Below are 14,680 nucleotides of genomic sequence, written 5' to 3'. Positions count from 1 at the left end.
CGCCTTCCTGCAGACTTTGCTCGCTTTCCGAAATGTAGGCCAAGCACCCGGAATTTTCACGGCAGCAGCAGTTCTCCTCCTCAGTTGGCATTAGCTCGCACCGATTGCACGTGCACCAGGTGGAGACGCCGTCCATGCGACATGGTCCAGGCTCTTCATCCGTTGACTGGTCCTCCCAACTGCCGTCCGAATCCCCATCGTTTTCGCGTGCTTGCCTTTCCAGTAGTTCCTCCTCGGTGTACTCGGGCTCGTACATATACGGCATTATTGTGGCCATTGTGCGGTAAAGATAGTAAAATAATTTACAGAGATGGTACAGGTGTTCACACGGGGTACAAGCGGCGAAGGTAGCTGACCAGAGCACTGAAACGAGTCACAGAATACTCAAAGTAACACAGAGAGAGGAATGGAATCGAAAATCTGCTGCTGTATGTTGTGAAACGGTCTGTTTATACTTATTGGGGAAAGAGGCGTCCTGCCATTTCCATGGCAACACGTCAATAGCTGAGGCGCAGCGATTGTTGACACGAGACGTGCTTTGGCGTTGGGAAATGGGCGGTACGCGTCTGCTGATGTCAGGCTCAGGGGCGGGGGATTTGATTTAGTGCCGCAAAGGCAGGTGAGCCAGGTCGATGCGGCGGAATGATAGGATTATCACAAAATGGAGGCTGATTTCGAGTGCGATAATGGGCGAAAAGTCGGGTAAGGTCCATAGGAAAGTTTCCTACGATCTACCGATTTAAGCTTACAAACACATGGCCGACCCGTAGGGACAATAAAAAAAAAGTCCCGGAACTATCCTTTAAGATTAAATCTGGATTACTTTTGGTAACGCTTGATGTCAAGGCATTGTACACCTCAATAGATCATGGCAAAGCAATTGCAAGTGTTGAGTATATGTTTAGAGGCCATTCAGCATAATTTTTTGATCATATAGTAATGGTTAAAGAATTTCTATCTTTTGCACTATCAAACAACGTATTTTTATTTAACAATGTCTATTATAAACAACTCATCGGTGTAGCGATGGCCGCGAGCTATGCCCCGGCTCTCGCCAATATCTTCATGCATCATTTTGAACAACAGTTTGCATTCGTTAATAACCCCTTTGTACAACATATTCATATTTGGAAGCGCTACATTGACGATGTTCTTTTGGTATGGACAGGCACAGTGGATTGTTTGAATGCTTTTGTTTCATTCTTGAATACCAACATATGGGGAATCCAATTTACTCATGAACACAGTCGCACCAGTATACATTTTTTAGATCTTACAATTAGCATAACTAACAATATGCTTGTAACAAAAACATTTCGTAAAGGAACAGCAGTGAATTCTGTGTTGCATGCTTCTAGCTGTCACAAGAAGTCTGTTATTCGTAACATACCGAAAGGTGAATTTATTAGAGCCAGAAGGATTTGTTTTAACAATGTTGATTTTCAAGAGTAATGCCAATTCATATGCAGACAATTTCTGTCAAGAGGCTATGATAAGAATGTTGTTAAAAAAGCTGAAGCATCAGTCATGAGTCTGAAGAGAACCGAACTGCTCACCCCCAAATCCAAAGTGAATGTACCTTACAGTAAGGAACTTCAATTTATTACGAGGTTTAATGCAGATAGTTCAGATGTTTACAACATTGTTAAAAAACACTGGCATCTACTTAAACTTGACCATGATATCACACCCTGGCTAGACCCTCAACCTAGCTTCATTTTCAGCAAAGCAGGAAATTTAAAAAATATTTTGTCACTGTCCTTCAAGGCTAATGAACAATCAGTAAAGACCTGGCTAAGCCAAGCTAGTAGTCATGGTTTCCACAGATGTGGAAGCTGTTCGGTGTGCGATTATGCACTAGTAACTAGCACAATAGATTTTGACAAATTGGGTTCATACCGAATCAACTCCTTCATTAACTGCAACTCCAAATTCTGTGTTTATTGCATTTTGTGCGTGTGCGGCAAGCGCTATATTGGGAGTACTGTCAGACCATTAAAGATAAGAATACAGGAACATTTGTCCACTATCTCTAATCAGGACTCCAAATACCCATTGGCAACACATTGGCAAAAGGAACATCAACTTGATGGTAAAAGTTACATTGCCTCAACGTGGTGGAAATTTAGTCCTGAATTTGAGACAAGTGGAAGCCAGACTTATTTGCCAGTATCGCACGGTCACTCACGGTTTTAACACTGACCATGAACTATCTGTGTTCCTCTAATAGATGTAAACCACACAAATTACCTCAAGGAACTAATCAGTAGTTAGATTTGGCAATGCAAGTGTCTCTTGCATGTAAGGTTGTCTCTCCCGCTCTATGTATACGTTACCATAATCCTTTACACATAAGGATCTCTTTTTGTCAAATCGTTATTCAGATACGCAATTTACCAGAGACTATGGTTCTAGGACACAAGGGAACAAGGTTGCTACCTAGGTAAATCATAGTATGTATGTTGGGCTCCTATATGCATACTTGTGCGTACAGCCCCATGCAGAGGGCCAGACTTGGTCCCCCCCCTCTATTTTCCCCCTCTTTTCGGGACCACAGATGCATGACTCTGCCATCACGTACAATTTAATCCAGTACTAATTAACTGCTTCACAGCCGCTAATGGCCCCTATTAAATTGCTCTTCTTATTTTATCAATTATACCTCCACTCTGACTAATCATCAGTGAATTTCCTTAATTTTGAATTAAGATTAAAAATTAAATCACATATATTATAGAACGTACTAACTATATATTTAACAGTTCATTTTTAATTTTTCCAATCACCGATCGTTGGTGAACTGCAAGTGCAGGGCTACGAGCGCGGTATGCGCGAGTAAATACAATTCTAACATGGCGGCTTTCAAGAGCCAGTTACACAAACGCCGCGTATGGTCTAGCTTCAGCATGAACGCCGCAGTTTTTATTTACGGCGGCTCTGAACGGCAGAGCCTCGGCTCCAGTTCACATTGGCGGAGACGCCAGTGAGGGCGGGTCTTTCGCGTAAGTCCCTAGACCTCATAATCAGTCTGAGGGGCTACGCATGTGACCAATTAATCTTCATTTATGCAGTATCACTTTGTAATTAATCTTTTTTCTTTCCTTTCTGCCCCCTCCACTTTTCTCTGTGCAATTCGCCTACTTTTACCTGATATGCAGGCATCTCTACGCAATGAAAGCGGTATATATTTAGGTATGCCTTTTTAGTTATTACTTTGCACGTTTTTTCTAGTGCTTAATCTGATGTAATTACTAAATAGCTATCCTGAGTGGGATTTGTCTGTCTTTCTCCCACAGTGGAGCTCACAATATTTATGATCTGGAATATGAACTAATACATTGGTAAGCATTAATACTTCCAGTACTTTCTCTTTAAAATAGAAGAATTTTCTTTTTCTTTTTTCTCCTCATATGGACTATATTTAATAACATTTCCATTTCCAAATGAATTTCTCAGTCAGCCTGACCCACCTCACAAGAAATACAAGGTAATCTATTACTCAACTATGGTTGTTTTGGTATGTCCATTGCGTTGGAGAGACATTACCTTTCATGCTACTGTTAAATATCCCTTGGCCTATTAATTGATGCCAATGCGGCTTTTTTTGTTTCTCTCTTAAATTTACATATCCTACTACGACTCTGGCAATTGTGGATGCACTACATTATATCCTTTTTAAAAAACATGCAATTTGATTAATTGTTTACAATTTACTTTATGCACATTAATGTCGGTTTATTATGTCTGTCTGTCTTATGACTTGTAATTTTGCGGGTCTTGCCACACATGTACCCCTTGCCTGGATTTGCGGTTGTTGTTAAACCAACGCTAACCCATTGTGTTCAATTATGTTGATCCTTGTTTGATTTGATGATCTGAATCTTTGTATAACAATGTATAGAATTACCAGCCTCTGATGACGAACCTCTTAGCTCGAAACACGTGTCAGGCTGTTCAAGAATTCTCCAATTAGAACTCATGCTAACTGTAGTTCGAATTGTGTTTTTGTGCACAGATCTCAGACATCTTAGTGTATTCTGCTACAAAAGAAGACCATGTCAGGCATGTCCGCTCCGTCCTTACTAAACTCCGCCAACATAAACTGTATGCTAAACTCGAAAAATGCTCTTTTCATGTCACCGAAGTGGAGTTCCTCGGTTTTATCCTCACACCAAAAGGTATCAGAATGGATAGACACAAGGTAGATGCCATTCTTAACTAGCCGTCACCAACTTAATTTAAAGGAATCCAGAGTATGTTGGGCTTTGCAAACTTTTACCGCTGATTCATCCCATATTTTTCACAAATAGTGCATCCAATTACATCACTATTGAGAAAAAACAATAAAAAGTTCCATTGGACCGAAGAAGCAGAGAAGGCCTTTCAAGAACTTAAGAACAAATTAACTTCTGCTCCAGTTCTACGGCATCCTCGCCCAGACCTCCCTTATATAGTTGAAAAAGATGCCTCTAGCATGGCTATGGGAGCTGTTCTCTCACAAAGGGACCCAGGAACTGATGAAAAGGTATACATAACTCCATATCCAGTAGCCATCATTCCAAAAAGACAAACTCCTGGGTCTTACGACAACATTGACACAGGGTGAACTCCAAAACAAGATCCTACTCTTAATGGTTCCCACTTTCTCACAAGAGTGGTGTACTCAAGGAGAACATTACACCATTAAAGACCAGTTACCATATTTTAGGAACCGTCTATACTTGCCAAGTAAAGATTTACAAGAGCAGGTTATTTCGGGTTATCACGACTCCCTGAATGAAGGTCATCCTGGAATTGCCAAAACTCTAGCTAAAGTAAAACGAAACTATTGGTGGCCTACATGGCATAAAGACATCATACAATTTATCCAATCTTGCGGTGTGTGTGTGCACAAAACAAGTGCCAAAAGCAGAAACCAGCTGGTCATCTCCAACCATTGGAAATTCCTCCCGCACCATGGCACACACTGTCCCTTGATTTTATTACAGATCTATCTCCCAGTCAAGGATTCAAAACCATCTTAGTAGTTGTAGACTTGTTCTCTAAAATGGCACACTTTATTCCTTTTAAGGGTCTTCCAAATGCATCCAATTTAGCAAAAGTATTCCTGGAGGAAATCGTACAGCTACATGGCTTTCCATCGGTCTTGATCTCAGATCGAGGTAGACAGTTTGTATCCAACTTCTGGAGGAAATGCTGTTCGATGGCCCAAATTGACATTCGACTATCCACAAGTCACCATCCTCAAACAGATGGCCAAATAGAAAGAACAAACTAAACCCTCAAGCAATACTTACGTTGCATGTTACATCAAGTGGAAAGAAATTGGAAGGACTTGTTATGGATAGCTGAATATGCCTATAATAATTCATTACACACACCAGCACTGGACAAACCCCTTTCTACATTATATATGGTAGACATCCACGTACTTCAGAAATAGATCTCCCAACCCCTTTGGAAATGCCAGCGGTTAAAACCCTACATAGGACTATTTCCCAGGCCTTCAAAGAAGCAGCAGAACATTTACTCCAAGCCAATAACAGACAAAAGAAATTCGCTGACCAACATCGTAGTAAAGCCCCCGACTATCAAATTGGAGACAAGGTCTGGTTAGCATCAAAATATGTGCCCATAAAAGGGACTCGGACCTTTCGCCCCCGATATCTGGGACCTTATTCTATTGAATCCATAATAATCCAGTGGCAGTTAAATTAGCCCTACCACCCACTATGCAGATTCATCCTGTGTTTCACGTATCACTCCTGAAACCGCTACAACCCGGTATTCGGGTTACAACACCACCAAAACCAGTATTAGTTGACAGAGAACCAGAGTTTGAAGTAAAGGATATCTAGACTCAAAATACACCAGATCAAAACTAAACTACTTAGTTGATTGGAAGGGATACGGCCCTCAAGACAGATCATGGGAACCTAGTGAATACATCCATGCACCTCGCTTAATTAAAAAGTTCCATCAGAATTACCCAGCCAAACCAGGACCAGGCAGAAGTGCCACCGTGAGAGGGGCCTTGGGGGGGGAGTGCTGTCATGACCCTTGCCCCTGGCCCTCACTGGCAAATCAGCCTTCCAGTTAGGGCCAGGTCAAAGGCCTTAAAACCTCATCCAAGACTCTCTCGGAGTCAGTCGTGGCGCCAGGTTCAAAACCATCATGAAGACCAACATTAGAATGGGACTATTTACTTGGGACTATTTAACTTGGGGAGTTTCAGTCAACATGGAGTCACACACATAGCTCAGTTACAAGGAACTGAGCTATGCGGTCTAGTCTTTTGGGTGTGGCAGGCCTGGGACTACTTTACCTGGACTACTTTGGGTGTGGCAGGCCTGGGACTATTTTACCTGGACTACTTTACCTGAGACTATTTAAACCACACCCAAAACGCAGAACATGCTTTGTGTTATTCTGCTGTGGGCAGCGTAACGCTCACCGTGTCCAGTTCTTTGATGCCAGATTACCTGAAACCAAGGACCTGCAGAGAGAAGGAACACTACGAAACTTACCTGGAACAGTATCCTGTCTTCAATCCATCGCTGACTTCAGTTCACCTCACCTGAAGGTACGAACTCCATCATCCGGCACCGCATGCATCCTGGAATACCATAACCTGGAAGAGGAGAAAGAAAGACAGCATTAGTAAGCGTTTACTCACGTTTCCTGTCGAATGAAGAAAGCCACACAATTCTTACCTGGGTAGTCATCTCCTGGTCAGTATCATTGCTGGAACATTACAGCACTCGGCGAGGAACATCGCAACCTGCAAGGAGAGAAAAGACACAGGTTAGCAATATAAAAGGCAAAACAACGCCGCGCATCGCGCATTACTCACCAGACAGCATCGCGCACACCGCGCTTTCGCCTACCGGCCCATGCTCATCTTCAAACTGCATGACAACACCAAAATACCTTTCCATACCTAAAAGGAAAGAAGCAAGACATTATTATTCGAACTAAGAGGAACATAAGAACTGCATATAAAGACTGTAAAGCAGCAAACCTACGGAGTCGCAGCAGTGCTGGATTCCCACAGGGGGGCTTGCACCAGTGAAGTAACTTGGTTGCTGCTCGCCCCCCACACTACGCGCCCCTGCCACGAGGAGCAGGACGGAGAATCCACCTTTTACAATATTAAGCTCTCCTATATTGCAGACCCATCTTTAACCAGAGGCCTTACCAAGGGACCGGGAGAGGGTTCGAGAGTGCAAATCATCCAACCAGGGCTGGGTGGCGTCCCTGTGGATATCAGGTGAGCGTAACAAGACTTGTAAGGCCGGGAGGCCGATTGTTGCCTTCTTCCCTTTCCAAATGAATTTAGACATTGCTTTGTCCAACTCCTTTAGGGTGGTGGCTGTTGGGCTGACCAGGATCATCATAGCGACGTACGTGAGTTTGGGGAAGGAGTTCATTTTTGGAGTGTTAATCCGCCCAGTTAAAGAGAGGTTCAGGGTGTCCCACTTTTTCAGGTCTTCACATATGCCTGTTATTTTCTGAGGGTAGTTTAGGTCCCCAAGGTCGCCCAATGAGGCGCTAATGTGGATACCGAGGTAGTAGATATGACGCGTTTGTAAAGAGGAGGGGGCCACCCCCCAGGGGTCCCATAGTATGTCTGGGTGCAGTGGCATAACCTCTGATTTGTTGAAGTTAATTTTATATCCCGCCATTGGGCCAATCTTCATTAGGAGTGCACAAATATATGGAAGGGCAGTGAGGCCGTTGCTAATGTACAGTGGCATGTCATCTGCATAGAGGGACACGCTGTGTTCCTCTCCGCCCGGCACTATGCCCGCCCAGCCCCTGTCCGCCCGGAGATTGATTGCAATTGGCTCTATGGAGAGGACGTAGAGTAATGCTGATAGCGGGCACCCCTGGCGCGTGCTTCATTGTAGCTCGAAAGCTGGGAGGTAACGCCATTCATTACTACGACGGCTGTGGGGCTCAGGTATAGAAGCTTGATCAGTCAGATGAGCTGGGGAGTGAAGCTGTAATGTGGTAAGATTCTAAATATAAACTCCTATTGTACCTTGTCGAAGGCCTTTTTGACATCGACTGCCAGTATAAGATCCTCCGGGTCCCTATCCCCCGCTATTAGATGAAGCAGCCTTCTGATATTGTCGTTTGAGTGTCTATTCCAAATAAAGCCCGTTTGATCTTTGTGTATGATATTCGGGAGACTGTTTTCGATGCGTTTCGCCAGGCATTTCGCAATGATCTTGGCGCCCGCGTTTATAAGAGAGATAGGCCTGTAGGAGCCGCATAATGTCGGGTCCTTCCCCCCCTTGTGGAAGACTATATTATTAGCGGCGAGCATCAATTGGGGTAGGTGGCCTAGGGATATTGCCTCGTTAAACACATCCTCAAGTCGGGTGCCAGGTCATCTACTAATTCCTTATATAAGTCTATTGGGATCCCGTCTGAACCTGCGGCTTTGCCCGCCGAGAGTGCCATTATTGCGTTAGATATTTCGGCGGCTGTGATTGGTTCTCCCAGGTCTGGCTCGTGGTCAGCTGGGATTTTGGGGATCTGTATAGAATCCAAGAAGGCTTCAATATCCTGGGCTGGGGGTATCGGAGACCGTGTATAATTCCTGGTAGAATTCTTTGAATCTGGCATTGATCTGGGCATCCCCGAGCACCTGTTTCCCCTCCTTATCTTGAATGGAGACTATTGTTTGTGTTGCTTGCCTTTGCTTCAGGGCTAGGGCCATTGACCTAAGGGGTTTATCTTTTTCTAAATAATACGATTGGGTCCAGCTGGTGTATGATTTTTGGGCCCGGTCAGTCGACAGCTGGGCGATTTTGGTGCAGAGTTTGTTCAGTGTGGGTTTCAGGAGCTTATTCCTGTTTTTTATGTGGATTCGCTCGACTTTGCCTAATTCCTCCGTTAGACGGCCTGCTTCTTCCCCCCAGGTTTTTCGTTTGTGCTCCCAGCGCGAGATGCATTAGCCCCGTATGTATGCATTGAATGCGTCCCAACATTTATGGGCAGAGTAGTCCTGGGTTAGGTTGAATTCCCAAAATCGCTCAGTTTATTTTGCCAATTGTTTCACTAGGTCGGGGTATTGAAGCATGCGTAAGTTAAGCCGCCAGGGGGAGGTTGGCGTGGTGAGTCGGGAGGATCGTGCACTCTTTCACTAGGTAACGTGTGGTAGCTGGGATCAGCCAGTAATCTAGCCTGGAGTAGGTGTCGTGTGGGTGTGAGTAGAACGTAAAGTCCTGTTTTTGCTCGTGTGTGTCTCTCCAGATGTCCACCAAGCGGAGGTCATGTATTAGTGTCTGTAAGGCGATCTGCTTTTTGGATGGGTAGGTGTTTCCCGAGGTGACGCCTTGGCGGTCCAAGTGAGTGTCAAGAGCTAGGTTGAGGTCACCCCCTATGAACGTGAGGTTCCCCAAGAACAGCACGCAGCTCGCAAACATCTTTGTGAAGAACTGCAGTTTATCTGATGTGGGCGCATATAAGATTAGGAGAGTGACGATTTGCTGGTATAATTGGCCTTGGGCGAGAATGTACCGACCCTCCTTGTCAGTGAATGTGTGTTTGACATAGATTGGGGCCCTTTTGTTGACTAGTATGGATACTCCTCTTTTCGCATGGCATGGGGAGTGGATCGCAGTGCCTACCCATCCCCTCCATAGTTTAGCGGATTCAATAGGCCCCAGATGTGTTTCCTGGAGGAAGATTATGTCCCCTTGGACGTACCTCAAGGTGTTGAGCATTCTCCTGCGCTTGACGGGATGGCCCAGGCCCTGGATGTTTAGTGTCAGTAGGTTAATGGTTAGTGCCATGGTTCCTGTGGGCGAGTGTTAGCCGTCTCACTGTTTGTGTTCTGATCATGCCCCCGCATGTGACAGCATGAGGCGTCAGTGCGGGAAGACGCTGCTGGTTTACCCTGGGAGCAAGCAACTCAAAATGACTCCAACATGAGTTTTCAATAACTTTTAACAAAACCGTGAGTTTCAAACGTTGGGTCGGCCTAGCCCCAACAGATGGCACATGTGCCAAGGCAGAAGGTGGCGGGATGGCACTACATTGTGAGCCCTCCCTCCCTTCGTGCCCCACCCGACGCTGGGTGTTTCTTGCCGCCATAGTGGCCTAACGAGGCAGCAGGTGACCCTCCTTGTCGGGGGCGGCTACCGGCAGCGCATGGCTCATGGTTGCTTGAGTATGTTGTAGGATCTGCGATGGGTGCACCTGTCAACAGGATCCAGAGTTCCTTAGCAAGTTCAGTCCCAATTTGGGGCCCACAGGCATTGTTCGTGAGTGCAAGGGTTTTGTGTAGTTTGTCGTTGCAGGGATAAGCAATCAGCGCTTCAGCCCCCGGCTTCTCGGGCGTCTGTTGATCCTGTGCCATTTCCCGGATGTCTGCGACCCTTCTGGGCTGAGAGGCCGCTGCAGGGGCTCGGTTGGAGGTCGGTCAAAGTCTGTTGTAATTATCTCCTACTGCTGGACGAAGCGCCATGCTGCCTCCGGGTCCTCAAAGCTATGCCATGGTTTATCAATTTGGAAACTCCAAGTTGCTGGGAATTTTAAATATTGGCGAAGATCTGAGTCTTTCATGGCCTCGAAGATCAGGTTGAATTCTTTGTGGCGCCGTGAGACTCCCAGCGAGTAGTCGTTGTAGATACGTATGCCCGCAGTCCCTATTTTAAAGGGGCCTGCCGCCCAATATGCTTTGAGGATCTGCATCTTATGCTGAAAATTGAGCAGGCGCATGGTCACGATCAAAGGACGCTGGTCTGGCGGAGGTTTGGATATAGGTGCCCTGTGGATCCTCTTGATTGTGATGTCTTGTGGGTTCTCTATTTTGAGGGTATCGCGTAGGAAGCCGTGCATGTATGACTCGAGGTTCGCCCCTTTAGTGTTTTCCGGAGGTTGTTCTGGCGGGAGCAATATTCTTGGTCATCTATTTTCTCGCCAAGTCTCTGAACCTCCCTTATGACTCCATCGAAGTCTGCTCCAGTAGTTGTATAATTGTCCTCCAGCGTGCTGATCCGTTGCTCATTGTCAGTGATGCGTTCAACCTGCGTGGGTTTGGACTTCCTGTAAATCCCGCTTGATGTCCAGAACTGTATTGTTTGTTTCTTGCGTCCTTTGCCCAATAATTCGCATCTCAGCCAGGATGGTCTGCAGCTGTGTTCCGTCTTGTTTCGGTTTGACCTCCGGGGCTGGCTGGGTGTATCTGGTGCTGGGGGTTCACCTGACGCCGGGGCCCGTGTTCCTTTTTGCATGTCCGTTTGACCCTGCATGTTTGGCCCTTCTCCTGGCTTAGGTTGGGTCTGTAAGTTTGGTCGTCCTGGGTCTGTGCTGTATGGAGGGGTTCCAAATTCTTAGGCTTGCTGGCTATATTTGAGAGCATGGGGGTATACTTGAGAGGGGTAGGGGGAGTGTCCCAGCCCCCTGCTGAGTTGTTGGAGGACGCTGCTGGGGTGAGGCACGTCTGCCAAATAGCAGGGTGGACGGGCCATAGCCCGCAGGGTTGGGAAGCAACTGAAGAGCCCTGGGACGGGTTGAGGTTGGTGTCTGACCCGCTGTGAGTCCTGGGCTGTGTGGGGAGCTGACCTTCTGGGGGCAGACGCTGTGCGCTTTATTAGCAAGTGCCCTTTATGTTGAATTGAACGGTTGGGAGGCAGCTGCCAGGGGCTGGGGTGTGCGGAGGTGCCCGGTCCTCACGCAGGAGCCGCATCCCCTCCTTTGCCTTGTCACAGTTAGACTTTGCTTCCTTGTGCTCCTCTTTGCAGAGTGCCCCCCGTATGTTCGAGCGCAAGTCTCTCTCGTTTCTATATTGTTTGGGGCCCCTTGACAGGGTTCTCTGCTCGCAGTCACTTGCCCCGGTGGACTTTGCTTGGTCTACCCTGGGGGGCTCAAGCGGATTGTTCCCCCTTTCACTGGGGTGCGCTGCTCCGGGAGATGGCGCGCTACAGCTGGACGTGTGGAGGGGTGGGCGGGCAGCTCCGCGGGCTGCCCTAACGTTGGTTCCTACTAACAGCTTTGGGAATGGCATGGCTCCCGCGCGCCGGGCCTCTCCACCCCCCCCCGCCCCTCTCAACTGTGGGGTTAGCTGTCGTGGCTTCCTGCTGTTCTGTGGCACAAGCGCTGTGGCAGGCGATCAGTGCTCCTCTGCAGTGTGTTGCAGGGGTTGCTGGGTGCCAAGTAGGCGGGTGTGTCGTGCTCACCGTGGGCACTCCCGCTGATATATGCTAGCTGGCTGTACCTGCCCGCGGCCCCCGGAGTCGGCATCTCGGTGTCCCCCGAACACCAGCTGCAAGGCAGTAGCACTGCGCAATTGCGCGCACCCCCCAGTCCGATGAGAGCGGGTTAGTGGGGGCATGGTGGCAGACTGTGAAGACCGGCAAGTCCGGCCCGCAGCAGGGGGGTGTTCGGAGTTCCCTTCCGCGACAATTCAGGGCTGTTTGAAGCTATGTGTCTCCATTGCACTGGTGTCCGTTGGGGGAGAGCGAGGATTTTGGTGGGCTTTTGACGGTGCTAAGCCTTCACCGTTCCGTTTCTCTGCGATTCCCGCACCGATTTGCACGCAACAAAGTTCTGCTGGATCCTGTTGTTATGGGCTCAGTTGATCTTCATTTGTTTTTTAATTTAGCTGCTGCGTTCTGCATCTTTTTTGCGACTCCATCCCCGTTCGATCAGGAGCTCCTCTAGACTGCGGCCATCTTGCGCCGCGCCACCTAGCGGTCTCAGTTAATGGGCTTTTTTAAATAACAAATTATGTTAGTATGTGACAAATCGACTTTTTATGAGATTTTAAATGTTTATATCTTCTATATTGGATGTGTAATAATTTTATTGAAATGTTAGATTATTTGTGTGTATGCTAAAGACAATTCTGTCAAATAAAGCAGTATGAACTGAACTTATAATTAAAGATTTGCATGCTACCAGACTGACTAAAGCATACAATAATTAAGTTTGGAAAAATAGGTGCAGCAGATTAAAAAGCCACCTCTGCCTGCAGGAACTCTGTGTTCCAGCAGCTGTCGGGTATGCACATGTGCCATTGGATCCTGTCCTGTGCTGCTGCAGGCCTGGTGCTACTGCTAAGGGCGCCAAGATGCTGTCTCAACAAAGGCACATGTGTGCACTATAAATTCAGCATGGAGAATATCCTCCCTTTCAGAAACCGAATTACCTGCCTAATTTTATCTAAATATCAAAAAAGTAAAAGGGCTTTAACACCTTCCAGATGGCAATCTATGACAGAATCCCCACTGGTAGAATCTCCAGAAGATATCCTGGATTCGTACAATCCTGCTCTATGAAATCCTGTGCCCGATTAGGAACCCAATCAGCCCCAAGTGGCAGCATCTGCTCCATCATCTCCATCTGGTGGACAGGTCCAATCAAAGAGCCCATTTGATTTGATTCTAGCAGAAATAGGGATAGCACTAGAGAGTTTACAGCACAGAAAGCATTAGGTATCCTTTCTTGGCTCGCACACAGGGAGTATTGGATTGTTAGAAGGGCTCCTAGTCTGGATTATAATTCCCCATTTCAGGAGTGACTGTGTAACAGTGGCAATCCTGGTTCCTGCTTTGCGGTGCAACTTATATTGGTGAATTCTGGGTAGTAGTTTGGACTGGTCAACTCAGATTTAGATGGGCTCTGCATCCTGAATACATCCCACTTCGTTATTGTGCGCTGTCCGTAAGCAGTAAGGGACCAGGGATAACGATTCAGTGAGATCTAGAGACATACCTTCCTTTGGGTCTGAATCTTGGGAGGGAACCCCCTGAAGTGCACCTAACACAGCCTTGGGGATACTGCCAGAGATGTCCAGGAATACTCTGTCTGGAGTCTAATAGATGGCATATTTCAGTTTGCAGAGGAGGTCGCTGCCTGAAAAACCAACAGTTGCAGAAGGATTGGCAAGAAAGCATGCTTGACCGCGATAGAACCTAAGGTAATTGATACTGGTTTAGTAACATGGTTTGGGACTGGAGTGCACAGACTCAAAAGGGAGAAAGGAGAAGGGGAGAGAGGGTGAGAGAGGAAAGAGAAAATACATTGCACACTACAGACAGCGTGGCACCTGAGAGAGAGGGGGTGGCAAGACAGCGCGGGATGGTCAAAAACTGAATGACATAAGACAGAAAGAATCTGGAATCAATCTACACAATTACTAAATATCTACTGTCAAGAATATGTTACAGTGCCAAGAAGAAATCTCGCAAGTATCAGAAACTAGAGAACCAATCAAAATAACCTTTGCTCATAAAGGTTCAATATCGGGCAGAGAAAATATCATGCCCTGCACAAATCAACCTTGGAGTGAAATCACTGACTGGAGTTGGATTGCGTCATCTTTGGCTGCCCAAAATCGCAGCTAATGCCAGGACTCGGGAATTTCCAGTGAGTGCACCATTGGGTGCTGGAACACTGGTGGTTTTGTTCACCTGTTCCAAACCAATTGGCTGGGAAATTTGAATATAGCATGTTTGCAGGAAACATGGTTGGTTGAGTGCCCTACAGTAGACGGCTATGAAATTGCCTTAAATCCAGCTATCAAAATGAAATAGGGTCGGCCATCGTCTGGATTATTGACATTTGCGCAAAGGAAATATGGTTATAAAATTCTGAAAGTGCTTAATATATCACCCTACATTCAGAAGGTAGTGGTGATTTTAGAAGGACCGGCAGAGAATGA

This window comes from Ambystoma mexicanum, chromosome 13 (assembly GCF_040938575.1).
Source record: "Ambystoma mexicanum isolate Mex_15411 chromosome 13, UKY_AmexF1_1, whole genome shotgun sequence".
NCBI classification, from domain to species: domain Eukaryota; kingdom Metazoa; phylum Chordata; class Amphibia; order Caudata; family Ambystomatidae; genus Ambystoma; species Ambystoma mexicanum.
This window is presented reverse-complemented; position numbering follows the sequence as displayed.